This window comes from Kogia breviceps, chromosome 16 (genome assembly GCF_026419965.1).
Source record: "Kogia breviceps isolate mKogBre1 chromosome 16, mKogBre1 haplotype 1, whole genome shotgun sequence".
Taxonomy (NCBI): Eukaryota; Metazoa; Chordata; class Mammalia; order Artiodactyla; family Physeteridae; genus Kogia; species Kogia breviceps.
Window position 1 is genome coordinate 68930309 of NC_081325.1, and position 14829 is coordinate 68945137.

A 14829-nucleotide genomic window follows, 5' to 3' on the forward strand; every position below is an offset into this window, starting at 1 on the left:
TCCCATCCTTTTTAAAAAATGGCTTTGAGGGAAGACCCAGTGTGATTATTCTAGGAAGTAAATTACGATAGGTTTTAACCGGGCTCCAACTGCAGAGGATATTCAGGATTCTTCAACTACCACTTACCATGGGTGTTCTAAGCTGCCTTCTGAGTTATGTGGTTTACTATATAGCCTATATAGCTACTCTCCTATTTTTCTGGTGTTTTGAATGTGTGTGAATCCTGTTTTAGATAGTAAACGTTATAGAGGATACGCAATTTAGTTTGCCTACTTTTCTGGTAGCATGAATACCAGGAGAATTTGCTTAATAAGAATCTTTAAAGAGATGAGGGTTTGGGGGGCACTGAGCAGATGAGACGTTGAAGGGGGATAGGGAAGTAGCACAGGGACACACACTTACGGCTGTTTCCTCGGGGAGGATCTGACCAGGATCTGAGTCTATGTAGCCAAGGGCAGTATAGAACAATAAACTAGGAGCCACTCCTAAGGAGACAACAGGATCCTAATCAAGGGACATTCTCTGCCACCAGAGTAGAAGATCCTGGCAACATTGCCTAGCTGAATTACGAAAGTGCTGTGAACAAGTAACTGTTAGGTGTCTCCCATTCTCCTCCTATATGATGGGACTCTTTGTTATGCTTATCCTTTCCGTTTCTCACCATTGTACGTTGGGTGTGCGTGAGGCAGATGATTTTAGTTCATGGGTCTGACCACACCAAAGGAGCTGCACTGGATCTGATATAGATCACAAAAATTGGACTTTGAGCCTGATGCTGTAATTGGATAAAACAGCCAGATCACAAAGCACCACATCTTATATGATTCCACTTACAGGGAATGTCCATAAGAGGCAAATATACAGAGAAAATAGATCAGTGGATACCTAGGATTAGAGATTGGAGTGGGGTGTATGCATGACTGCTAATGAGCACCAGGTTTTTTCAGGGGGTGATGAAAATGTTCTGAAATTGATTGTGGTGACGATTGCACAAGTCTGTGAATATACCAAAGCACTTTGAGGGGCTTCCGTGGTGGCTCAGTGGTTGAGAATCCACCTGCCGATGCAGGGGACGTGGGTTCGTGCCCCGGTCTGGGAAGATCCCACATGCCGCAGAGCGGCTGGGCCCGTGAGCCGTGGCCGCTGAGCCTGGGCGTCCGGAGCCTGTGCTCCGCAATGGGAGAGGTCACAGCAGTGAGAGGCCTGCATACCACAAAAAAAAAAAAAAAAAAAAGCACTTTGATTTGTACACTTAAAATAGGTAAATTGGATGGTATGTGAATTAAAATTCAATGAAGCTGTTATTTTATTTTATTTTTTTATTATTTTTTAAAATTTATTTTTATTTTTTAAACATCTTTATTGCACTATAACTGTTTTACAATAGTGTGTTAGTTTTTCTTTTACAACAAAGTGAATCAGTTATACATATACATATGTTCCCATATCTCTTCCCTCTTGCATCACCCTCTCTCCCACCCTCCCTATCCCACCCCTCTAGGTGGTCACAGAGCACTGAGCTGATCTCCCTGTGCTATGCGGCAGCTTCCCACTAGCTATCTAATTTACATTTGGTAGTGTGTATATGTCCCTGCCACTCTCTCACTTCATCACAGCTTACCCTTCCCCCTCCCCATATCCTCAAGTCCATGCTCTAGTATGTCTGTGTTTTATTCCTGTCCTACCACTAATCTCTTCATGACATTTTTTTCCCCTTAGAGTCCATATATATGTGTTAGCATATGGTATTTGTTTTTCTCCTTCTGACTTACTTCACTCTGTATGACAGACTCCAGAAGCTGTTATTTTAAAAAAAAACTTCAGACTAGCCAATAGTTGGGAGAAAACAAAACAAAACATTTATCTAAAAGGGATTTCTATCACTGAATAGAAATTAGGTTTATTATATATTCATTCAAATTGGTACTTCTATCATCACTAGCAGCATCCCTCTTTATCTTCAGGAATATTTTTTACCTTAAAGTCTGCTTGTTGGGCTTCCCTGGTGGCGCAGTGGTTGAGAGTCCGCCTGCCGATGCAGGGGACGCGGGTTCGTGCCCCGGTCCGGGAAGATCCCACATGCCCTGGAGTGGCTGGGCCCGTGAGCCACACAACAGTGAGAGGCCCGCGTACCGCAAAAAAAAAAAAAAAAAAAAAAAAAAAAAAGTCTGCTTGTCATATCTCAAAATAAAAAGAAGGAAAGAAATTTTTTCTCATCTGACTGATCCATATCATGATTGGAAATCAATTCTGTAACCACAGAAAGATGGGTTTGTAAAAGTTAAAGAAAAAGAGTACAGCCATTTCTATAGATAAAGTTTTTTTGTGTGTGTGGTACACGGGCCTCTCACTGTTGTGGCCTCTCCCGTTGCGGAGCACAGGCTCCGGACGCGCAGGCGCAGCGGCCATGGCTCACGGGCCCAGCCGCTCCGTGGCATGTGGGATCTTCCCGGACCGGGGCACGAACCCGCGTCCCCTGCATCGGCAGGCGGACTCCCAACCACTGCGCCACCAGGGAAGCCCGAGACTCTTTTTTTTAATGCCCAAGTAAGTCCGGTTGGTTGAGCCTCACTGCTACTTCTACCCACTGCCCCCAAACCTGCTACCCTTCACAAGAAGAAGAAACACTTTCAATCTGTAGCTTAGAGAGTGCCTAAGCTTTGTCAGCTGACTTGTAATGGGTCAAAGTACAGGCAGACGGGTCAGTGGCATTGATCTACTTTGGCATCCAGGAATTAGTCAGCCTCTCAGCCTGGCCTGATAGTGGCATTCAAAGATTTGATGGTAGTAGTAGCCGTCTTTAGTTTTAGGAGGACTGAAGGGACATGTTTTTCCTGGAGTTGCCATCCGTTGCATCATCGACCTGGTGTTCAGTATATTTCTGTAAACTCCTAAACCAGAAATTCTTAACTGAGGCTATCCCATCACGGAAGGATTTTTTTTTTTTTGGTCACCAGAGAATCTCTTCATATATCAGACTCGAGTACTTAAATATCTCTCTCAGGAGATATTTTCTATCCCATTCTTTGGTATTATCATTTCTGGTGGCAGAGACAAGTAATAGGAAGAAAATCAATGATCCAGGAATGGGATCCTCAGTTCAAGGCCATGGGCAGCCGTAGTTTGATCTGTGCGGAGAACATCAAACAGAGTTCTTTCAGATATCTCTTACTCTGTTCCTTGGCCTTTTTAGAAGAAATTTTTGTGAAAATATTTGTATCCCTGTGTAAGTTTGTCTGAACCTTCTCCAGAGAAGATCACTGTGGTATCTGTGCTCTTCCAAATGTACTTGGAAATTAAATATTATCTACTGAAGCATGGGCTGTTGTAATGTCATAAGTTTCCAAGTAAAATATGACTTCATCCAGGACCCGAATGCCTTACTAAGAGTTAAAAAAGACTTCATGATATTCCCTCCCAATACGATTTGCCACCTTTCTAGCAGCCAGTAAATTGAGACTGTCTTCCATGACAGTTGCAAATGTCTGGAGCCTACTATACTTGGGTCACTTTTAGCTGCTTCAACACGGTGACAGCAGCCAAGCTGGAATCCAAGTCCCCTAATTAAAAGCATCCATGGGGGCTTCCCTGGTAACGCAGTGGTTGAGAATCTGCCTGCCGATGCAGGGGACATGGGTTCGTGTCCCAGTCCGGGAAGATCCCACATGCCGCAGAGCGGCTGGGGCCGTGAGCCACGGCTGCTGAGCCTGGGTGTCCAGAGCCTGTGCTCCGCAACAGGAGAGGCCACAACAGTGAGAGGCCCGCGTACCACAAAAAAAATAAATAAATAAGTAAAAGCATCCAATCCTTCTGTCTGTCATCAAACGTCTCTTAGTAACATTGTCAAAAAGGATCCAGAAATATGCATGTATATGAGGTAGAAAAAATAACATGAATAAATCTATTTCCGTAGACAAACATTAATTACTTTATTCCAGTGGAATCACAGGATGTATACGTTGTTTGAGTTTCAGTTTAAGGACGTTCCCTATCTCTTGCATCATCAGTTTTTCTCCTGTCTACTGGATATCATTTATAGCATATGCATATCTGTACATGCTGTAATATCTCTCTTCTATTTCTCACTCTCCTTTATAACAAAAGTCCTTAAAAGAGTTGTCCATACTTACTCTCTCCAATTCTCCTCACCTTTCTTCATAAGTTCTTTACTTTTCTTTTTTTAAAATTTATTTATTTTTGGTTGCGTTGGGTCTTCCTTGCTGTACGCGGGCTTTCTCTAGTTGCGGTGAGTGGGGGCTGCTCTTCGTTGCGGTGCGCGGGCTTCTCATTGCGGTGGCTTCTCTTGTTGCGGAGCACAGGCTCTAGGCGCACAGGCTTCAGTAGTTGGGCTCGCAGGCTCTAGAGCGCAGGCTCAGTAGTTGTGGTGCACGGGCTTAGTTGCTCAGTGGCATGTGGGATCTTTCCTGGACCAGGGCTCGAACCCGTGCCTCCTGCATTGGCAGGCGGATTCTTAACCACTGTGCCACCAGAGAAGTCCTTTTTTCATAATTTCTATCTCAAAACCTGGGAATAGTTTCTCTACACTGTTATAGAGGGCAGACAGAAGTTATCTCTACAGTGTTCATTTCCACTGATGCAACTTTGCCATTTGGCTTTAAATCCAAAACTTTATAGTGTGCTGGAAAAAAAGGCTCCACTTTGAAAAAGGAGTTGTCGTGTGCGTCAAATTAACAAGACCCTTAGCTTCTGAACACACAGCCAAAAATCCATCTTCTGTCATGGCTATAAAGAAAGGTTTGACTGCATAGGTGTCTCTCTGCCTAGGAACACTTTCATATTGGTAGTATCCAATAAAATAAATGCATACACCCCATCTAACATACACATTGTTTGCTCAGTTCCTCCTTTGTCATAAAGATGAAGGATTATCTCACCATTTTTTTGGGTCTGGTGATCAAATTTAAAATGGTGTTGTATCTCCTTGTGGTTATGGATCTCACCATTGTAACAGACCCACAATTAACGATATTTCTTTGCTCAGATTAGCTTCATTCCAAACAGTTGTTCAACTACTGCCAACCAGTGAAATCCAAAGCAGCAGTTGGTATAGCCATTGCCATTCTAAAGATGAAATGTGTCTATCTGGACCTTTGTGTGCAATCTTCATATCACTCAGACACTGATCAGAGGAACATTCATCACTACCAAAGAGTCCAAATGCCGCACATGGTGCAGTGGAGCTACAGGATCTCCAGGCATGAACTGACCAGGCTGTCAGGAGTAGAGACAAGGGCTGTGGACCGTCTCCATTTTTTGTTATTAATATAAGCATATCTGTGTATCTGTATCTGTAGTTCTCTTTTTTTTTTAAGATTTTTTTTGATGTGGACCATTTTTAAGTCTTTATGGAGTTTGTTACAGTATTGCTTCTGTTTTATGTTTTGGTTTTTTGGCCGCGAGGCATGTGAGACCTTAGCTCCCCGACCAGGGATCGAACCCACACCCCCTGCATTGGAAGGCGATGTCTTAACCACTGGACTGCCAGGGAAGTCTCCGTGTATCTATAGTTCTCTTTTCTTAGATAAAGGCTAACAACCTTACATAGTTTATCTACCTTGATTTTTTTCTCTAAGCAGTATATCCTGGCAATCATTCCACTGTTGTATGTAGAGATTTTCCTTATTCCTTTTTACAGGTACATAGTTCCCCATTTTATGAATGTTCTGGTACATTTCAAGATAGAATAAGGGTATTAGGAAAGATTCAAAGCAGTGGACACCTTTTGGAAGAGGAGGCCTTTTATTTTTTTGCCAATCTGTGGGAAACTCAAGGATCCCATAGAGGCTAAGACGATTGTGCCAGCAAAGAGATGGCTGAACCTATCAACACAAGATTGCTTCTGGTCCTCCATAACAGACCCCTTTGTTCTCTGAGCTGAGAGGGGCTGCAAGGATTTGAGGAAAGCAATTGGCCTTTTCCTTTCCTCCTATACTTCCTGATTTTATATACTCTGTTATGCTAGTAGGTTTTAAAGCATGCCTAGGGTTAACCTGGAGTACAGCTATCTCTCACAGGAGAGGCAGCTAACACAGTTATCAGGGAAGTCCTGCTTTCACCTTTGGGAAACCATTTTCCGGACGCTTGATGTTTCTCCTTTCACTCTTTCTGGAATCAGGTCATTGGGCAGATGAGGTGTCTCTTCAGAAGTCTCTGAATTGAGCATAAAATAGCTGAACTCCAAAGCCCTGTTATACACTAGATCCAAAGATTCACTGTAGTCTATTTCCCATCTTGCATTCTGCACAGCCATATTGTCCAGTAAAGCTTACTAAAGACAGGGTTTCAATGAGTTCTGTATAATAGCATAGCCAGCAACGTACACATTTGCAAACTCTCAGTGGGGTTAATGGAATTAAAATCAGGGAAAGTAAGATGTAGAAGGTGTTTGCTCTTCTGTTTCCCTTTCTGTCAGCCCATTGCCTCACCTCAAAGAGAAGAGTTGCTGATATGATTAGTCATATTCAACTGACCTAGTCACATAGAGAACGGGATCACTGTGCTTTTATTTATTTATTTTTATATTTTTAATTTTTTAAAATAAATTAATTTATTTTTGTCTGTGTTGGGTCTTTGTTGCTGTGCGAGGGCTTTCTGCAGTTGCGGAGAGCGGGAGCCACTCTTCATCGCGGTGTGAGGGCCTCTCACTATCGTGGCCTCTCGTTGCGGAGCACAGGCTCCAGACGCGCAGGCTCAGTAGTTGTGGCTCACGGGCTTAGTTGCTCCGCGGCATGTGGGATCTTCCCAGACCAGGGCTCGAACCCGTGTCCCCTGTATTGGCAGGCAGATTCTCAACCACTGCGCCACCAGGGAAGCCCGATCACTGTGCTTTTAAAAGATTATGCACAAAGCCTATATGAAGAAGATTTTGAATCAGTCCTGAAAAATCACAAAAGTAGGATTAAACAAAAATAGAAACATTCCTTGTTCTTGGATAGGACCATTCAACATCATAAATAAGTCAGACCTCCTCCTCAGGTTGATATATAAATTTAACGTAATTCCCAAAAAAGATACCAGCAAAACTTTTCCTGGCACTGGATCCTAAACTTCAAATGGAAGAATAAATAAGCAGGAATACCTATGAAAGTCTTCAAAAGGAAGAGCAATGAGAGGGGGCTGGCCTTACCACATATTAAAAAAATATTATAGACCCTATAATTAAAACATTGTGGTGTTGATGCCTGACTAGATAGACAAACCAATGGAAATAGTTCCAAGTACACATGGAAATTTAGCATATGACAAAGGTAGCATCTTAAATCATTGAGGGAAAGGTTTAACTTAAAGTTGAAAATGTTGTTGACACGACTGGAGAGTCATTTGGAAAAAGTATGTATTTGGATTTATGTTCCCCTTAATTAACATTAAAATGTACTCCAAATAGATGAGTTATTTCGATGTACAAAAATGAAAATATAAGTTTAAGAAAAAAACATATGTCCATCTCTTTATAACCTGGACATGAGAAAAGCCTTTATATTATAATTGAAATTCCAGAAGGTCGATACATTTAAGTACTCAGAGTGAGGGCAGCTTGTGCCTAGAAACGAACAACTGGGATCACACCGCGTGTGTGGGAATGTTAGTTTTCTAATGACGGACGTTAGACACACAGGCTGGGGCCGAGTTGCCCTGGGTTATGCTGACAAGCCGTGCGGCCCACCTTTCCCAGACAAGACTGAGAAGCGAGCGTTCTGCATCTTCCCATCTCCCTCTAATAGGAAACATCCTGCTTTGGAGCCATACAAGGTGTGAGAGGAACTGACAGCTAGTTTTCAGCCCAAAATTTTCATGGGAAGTAAGTGTTTGCCGCCTTGAGTGATGGTGTCCCTTACCAAGATTGGTCCAGCACCAGTGACTAAATTCATAGTAGAGAAACCATGAGCTAGATCTAAAGCAAAAGAGCTCAGGGTTGAGCTTAAGTGGCGTGCCAGTCTCATAAGGTGTGTAAAGGTGAGATAACCTCTGAATATCCACCATCTTTTTCTTACTTCTTTTTGAAACCCTGTTACTATGAAAATTTAGTTGCTAAGACTAGCACCCATGAAAGGTCCACAGGATGGAGATAGGAATCTCCCTTTCTAGTACAATGTGATAAGAGTTTCAGATTTCTTTTTCTTTTTTTCTGGCTGTACCTTGGCATGTGGGATCTTAGTTCCCCAACCAGGGATTGAACCCGTGCCATCTGCAATGGAAGTGCAGGGTCTTAACCATTGAACCGCTAGGGAAGTCCTGAGTTTCAGATTTCTTGCTGTCTGGCCTACTGAGGTGTTTGCCATCTAAAAAGTCACTTAGTGGTTAAGTCCAATTACCTAGGGAACCATCTGATACCTAGGAACTGATACCAAGTGAAGCTGGGTGGTCCCCAAAGCAAAGTGAATACAAACTCAACAGTTGGTTTAATTGTATATTTTAGCCATGTCATAAGCAGATTGTAGCCAGTATTGGACATATGCCTAGCAGTGACTAAGGATCCAAGGGGCAACATGAAGGATAGGTGCCTTTTAGGCAGTGGTGTGTTGATAAATGTTTAACAGCATATTATCTGGGAGAGCGGGAGTGAGCGGGGCCATGATTTGTAGTGTTTTCTGATTTCCATTGTGTACATATTTCCACAGGCTGATTTCAGCTACTAGGAATTTGACAACTGTCTGGCAAGATTCCTGACAATTTAACAATTGATTCTCCTAAGCTGGTTCTATCTGGCTCCAGCAAACTGTTGCTTACAGATACCATAGTTAAGACCTAATCAACAATTCAGAACCTTAAAGCAACAGAGGTGAAGAAAAATATCTAGGAAAATTAAGAAATCTTGCATACAGATTGAAGTCTAACAATATATAGCACCAGCTCCTTGACTTTCCATGTCTTGGGCTGTCTCCTTCACACAGTCATTACTTTGTTGATAGTCTTGAGTGAAGGCTGTTTTCTGCTTCTGGAGGATTCCTAAGAATTCTCAGGTTGAGGTCTCCGGCAGGAACAGTCTTCTTGATTCAAGAGGGATTTATTTCTCCAAGGGTACAAGAATCGAAGCCACAGACTTTAACTGTTGTGTTACTATTGTTAATAGTGCCTGTAAGGTCCTTTCCACTGCCGTCAAGGGCAGGCTTTTTCTGATGTCTCTTTCAGAAGATGAAGCTTCTGAGTTTTAAAGAATGAATAGGGTTGTTCTGAAGGATGTTTTGGAAAAGCTACTCACATCTGTTGATACAATTGTATATTGATTCCACTTACATGAGATACCTAGAATAGTCAAATTCATAGAGACAGAGTAGAATGGTCATTGCCAGGGGCTGGTGGGGGAGGGGAAAATGGGGAATTAGTTTTTTTATTAATTAAATTTTTAAATTTTATTTATCTATTTTTGGCTGCCTTGGGTCTTTGTTGCTGTGTGTGGGCTTTCTCTAGTTGGTGGCGAGCGGGGGCTACTCTTCGTTTCGGTGCGCGGGCTTCTCATTGTGGTGGCTTCTCTTGTTGCAGAGCACCGGCTCTAGGCACCTGGGCTTCACTAGTTGTGGCACACGGGCTCAGTAGTTGTGTCTCATGGGCTCTAGAGCACAGGCTCAGTAGTTGTGGCGCATGGGGTTAGTTGCTCCAGGGCATGTGGGATCTTCCCTGACCAGGGCTCGAACCTGTGTCCCCTGCATTGGCAGGTGGATTCTTAACCACTGTGCCACCAGGGAAGCCCTCTATTCTCTTTTCTGTCTTTACAGTTTGCCCAGGATTTTGTTGCAGGCAGGTAGGATACACTCTAGAAATATCTTTGACAATGCTTTAAAGTGTTTCCACCCCCATTGTAGGATTAAGATGGTCGCCAAACTGTCTGGGCTATGGTAATAAGACTGGAGAGCTTACCTGCTGTGTTAATCAGCACTTCAGGAATGGAAGAGGGTGGGATCCTCTCTGGAAATATGATACACAATTAACTTAGAAGGGTATAATCAATGATTACCTTGGGAGAGAACATGTTCTGGACAGTAAGGACATCGACGAATCTCCAGGGACTATTTAAAGTCATAAAGTGTACTGTGATTGTCCTTGATTGATAATGGTATTGAAACCTAGAAACAAAATAATTTATTGACAATTATTGAACCCGTTTCAGTGCTTAGCAATTGGGTTATCTCAGTAATCTTTATTCATGAGATGGGAGCAGTGAAGCAGAGCTGAGGGGGTCATTGGTAAGTGTGCATAAGTTAACATAGCAAACCTGAAGTGACTATCTTTAGAAGGGCCTGCTTGCAGGGTTGGCCTTGGCTGGATTTTGGGAGTGTTCCCACTATTGCCCACTGATAAGGGTGGCCCACTATACTCAGACTGTGCAAACAGTGTACAGTGTTCAATAATTTATGTGGAATGCCTGCTTTCTTTCTGGGAATCTGGAGTTTTGGTATGTGCTAGGCAGAGAGTACCTACATGACTAGACTTCCCAATAAGAACGTTGATCACTGAATCTTTAGTAGTCTTCCCTGGGCCGAAACATTGCACATATGCATTTTTATTGCTGGGGCAAGAGTATGCTCTGTGTGGCCCCTCATGGGAAAGTGTTATGGGCTTCTCCCAAATTATTATGTTGAAGCCCTAATCCCTCAGTGTGATTGTATTTGGAAACAGGACCTTTATGGAAGTAATTAAAGGTTAGATGAAGTCATAAGGGTGGGACCCTGAACTGATAGGATTAGTGACCTTGTAAGAAGAGACACCAGAGAGCTCTCTCTCTTCTTCCTTACACACACATTCATGGAGGAAAGGCTATGTGAAAACACAATGAGAAGGCGGCTGTCTACAAGCCAGGAAGAGACCTCTCTCCCCAAACTGAATTGGCCAACACCTTCATTTTGGACTTCTAGCCTCCAGAACTGTGAGGGATAAAAAGCTTTGTTGTTTAAGCTACCAGTCTATGGTATTTTGTTGTGACAGCCCTAGGAAATGAATACAGCCTCCCTCCAGAAGGGCAACCTGTCTCTCAAATTCATAGACCAGCATTCCCATACATTATTTCATCCTTTATTATTTATGTATGTGGTCTTCAATAATATGAGATTGTTTCACATATCTTAAAGCTTTTTTTTTTTTTTTTTTTTTTTTTTTGTGGTATGCGGGCCTCACTGTTGTGGCCTCTCCCGTTGTGGAGCACAGGCTCCGGACGCTCAGGCTCAGCGGCCATGGCTCACGGGCCCAGCCGCTCCGCGGCACGTGGGATCTTCCCAGACCGGGGCACGAACCCGTGTCTCATGCATCGGCAGGCGGATTCTCAACCACTGCGCCACCAGGGAAGCCCTATCTTAAAGCTTTTATAAAAATGGTATCAAACTATGTATTCTTCTGCAGATTGTTTTCCTTTTATTTATTTTTTGTTTTGTTTTTTGCTTCATCTTATATTTGTGAGATTTATTCATGTGGATACTTTTCTCTAGTTCTAGAATGATGCACAATACTTTCTAAAATGTATATACAGTATCACTTCCTGGATTAAGATGCTTCAGGTTTCTTACCTCAAAGAACATCGATAAAACACACAGGCAGTTATGTATAAAATAGATAACTAATAAGGACCTACTGTGTAGCACAGGGAACTCTACTCAATATTCTGTAATGGCCTATATGGGAAAAGGATCTAAAAAAAAAAAAGAAGAGTGGATATATGTATATGTATAACGGATTCACTTTGCTGTATACCGGAAACTAACACAACATTATAAATCAGCTATACCCCAATAAAAATTTAAAAACAAACAAACAAACCCCAAACACAAGCAGCTGATGAGGATGAGTAAAGGACCTGGTGGGCAAAGGGAGAAGCGTTTGAGTGTTTTTGGGGAATCCCTGCATTGTTAAGTCTTCTGATCTCTCAAGAGAAGTAGAAAATTTGGAATTTTATGTGAAAGCTACCATATTTTGAATATAGTTAACTAACTCAATTTAACACACACACACACACAACCAGGGCTAAAACCGAACTTAGCCTTGTGCCACATGTGGCCCATTATTGTGCCACAGTGTGATTTCTGGCCTCGAAGATAAAAACCCCCAACTCTGTAGTATAATATTTACTCTCTTCAGGATCTGGCCCTTTCCTGTTCCTTCAGTTGTGTCTGTAAATGCTTCCTTTGCTGAAGTCATACCATTTGTGATACGAAAGCATGCTGCTGGACCCACAGCTCATCATCATACACATGCTATTCTCTCTGCTTGTAAGTCCTTTACCTAGAATATCCACTTATCTACCTTTCTTTGTTTTTCTTCTTAATACTTCAAAGTATATATTTTTAGGAACAAGGACATTCTCTTACATTACCCCAGTACAAGTATCAAAAGCAGGAAATTTAGCATAGAAAAACCCAATTATCTAATCCAGTCACATGTACATTTAGTTAATTGTCCCCGGTAATGCCCTTTTTACATATTAAAAATTTTTTTATTGGAGTATAGTTGATTTACAATGTTATGTTAGTTTCAGGTGTACAGCAAAGTGGATCAGTTAGTTATACATATACATATACTCGCTCTATTTTTTTAGACTCTTTTTCCATATAGGCCATTACAGAATATTGAGTAGAGTTCCCTGTGCTATACAGCAGGTTCTTATTAGTTTCCTATTTTATATATAGTAGTGTGTATGTGTCAGTCTTCCAATTTATTCCTCCCCCGCTTACCCTGGTAACCATAAGTTTGTTTTCTACACATCCGTGATTCTACTTCTGTTTTGTAAATAAGTTCATTTGTACCTTTTTTTTTTTTTAGATTCCATATATAAGTGATATCATATATTATTTATCTTTCTTTGTCTGACTTAACTTCACTCAGTATGACAATCTCTAGGTCCATCCATGTTGCTGCAAATGGCATTATTTTGTTCTTTTTGAACAGATATCTTTTGGCTGAGTAATACTCCATTGTATATATGTATCATATCTTCTTTATCCATTTCTCTGTTGATGGACATTTAGATTGCTTCCATGTCCTGGCTATTATAAATAATGCTGCAATGAACATTGGGGTGCATGTATCTTTTTGAATTATGGTTTTCTGTGGGTATATGCCTAGGAGTGGGATTGCTGGGTCATATGGTAGTTCTATTTTTAGTTTTTTTAAGGAACCTCGATACTGTTCTCCATAGTGGCTATATCAATTTACATTCCCACCAACAGTGCAAGAGGGTTCCCTTTTCTCCACACCCTCTCCGGCATTTATTGTTTGTAGACTTTTTGATAATGGCCATTCTGACTGGTGTGAGGTGATACCTCATTGTAGTTTTTTTTTTTTTTTTTTTTTTAATATATAAACTTATTTATTTTATTTTCAGCTGCATTGGGTCTTCGTTGCTGCATGCGGGCTTTCTCTAGCTGTGGTGAGTGGGGGCTACCCTTCACTGAGATGAGCGGGCTTCTCATTGTGGTGCTTTCTCTTGTGGAGCATGGGCTCTAGGCACTCAGGCTTCAGTAGTTGTGGCATGCATGCTCAGTAGTTGTGGCTCATGGGCTCTAGAGCGCAGGCTCAGTAGTTGTGGCGCACTGACTTAGTTGCTTCGTGGCATGTGGGATCTTCCTGGACCAGGGATCGAACCCGTGTCCCCTGCATTGGCAGGTGGATTCTTAACCACTTCGCCACCAGGGAAGCCTCACTGTAGTTTTGATTTGCACTTCTCTAATAATTAGTGATGTTGAGCATCTTTTCATGTGCTTTTTGGCCATCTGTATGTCTTCTTTGGAGAAGTGTCTGTTTAGGTCTTCTGCCCAATTTTTGATTGGGTTGTTTGTTTTTTTGATATTGAGCTACATGAGCTGTTTGTATATTTTGGAGATTAATCCCTTGTCAGTTGCTTCGTTTGCAGATATTTTCTCCCTATTTATCTACCTTTCAATTATCCTTTTTTTATGGTGATAAATTTTTTATTTTTGAATAATTTTAGATTTATGGAAAAGTTGTAAAGACAAAATACAGAGTTCCCATGCACTCCTCACATAATTTCCCCTAATGTTAATGTTTTATGTTACCATGGTACGTTTGTTAAAACTAAGGAAACAACATTGGTACATTATTATTTTTTATTTTTAAAATATTTATTTATTTATTTATTTTTGGCTGTGTTGGGTCTTCGTTTCTGTGCGAGGGCTTTCTCTAGTTGCAGCAGGCGGGGGCCACTCTTCATCGTGGTGCGCAGGCCTCTCATTATCGTGGCCTCTCTTGTTGCAGAGCACAGGCTCCAGACACGCAGCCTCAGTAGTTGTGGCTCACGGGCCCAGTTGCTCCACGGCATGTGGGATCTTCCCAGACCAGGGCTCGAACCCATGTCCCCTGCATTAGCAGGAAGATTCTCAGCCACTGCACCACCAGGGAAGCCCCGGTACATTATTATTAACTAAACTCTAGACTCTATTTGAATTTCAGTAGTTTTTACAGTTTTTAGTTTTTGTATCCAGTCCAGGATATTGTACTGCATTTAGTCATCATATGTCCTTAGCCATCTCTGGTCTGTGATAGTTTCTGTCTTTCCTTGTTTTTCATGACCTTGACAGTTTTGAGGAGTATTTTTAAAAGTTTTATTTATTTATCTATTTACAAATTTCAGCTTTATTGAGGTATAATTGACATATAAAATTGTAAGATATTTAAAGTCTACATTGTGGTGATTTGATATATGTATACATTGTGAAAGGATTTCCACCCATATAGGTAATTAACACATCCATCACGTCATATATATAACTTTTTTTAAATGGTGAGAACAATTAAGTTCTACTCTCTTAGCAAATTTTAGTTATATAATATGGTGTTATCAACTATAGCCACCATGTTTTACATTA

At 41.5% G+C, this 14829-nt stretch overlaps 1 pseudogene; it reads right to left on the reverse strand.

The window, feature by feature from the left end:
* Positions 1 to 2654: 2654 nt before the first annotated feature.
* Positions 2655 to 5168, reverse strand: LOC131743358 (asparagine synthetase [glutamine-hydrolyzing]-like; annotated as a pseudogene).
* Positions 5169 to 14829: the final 9661 nt, after the last annotated feature.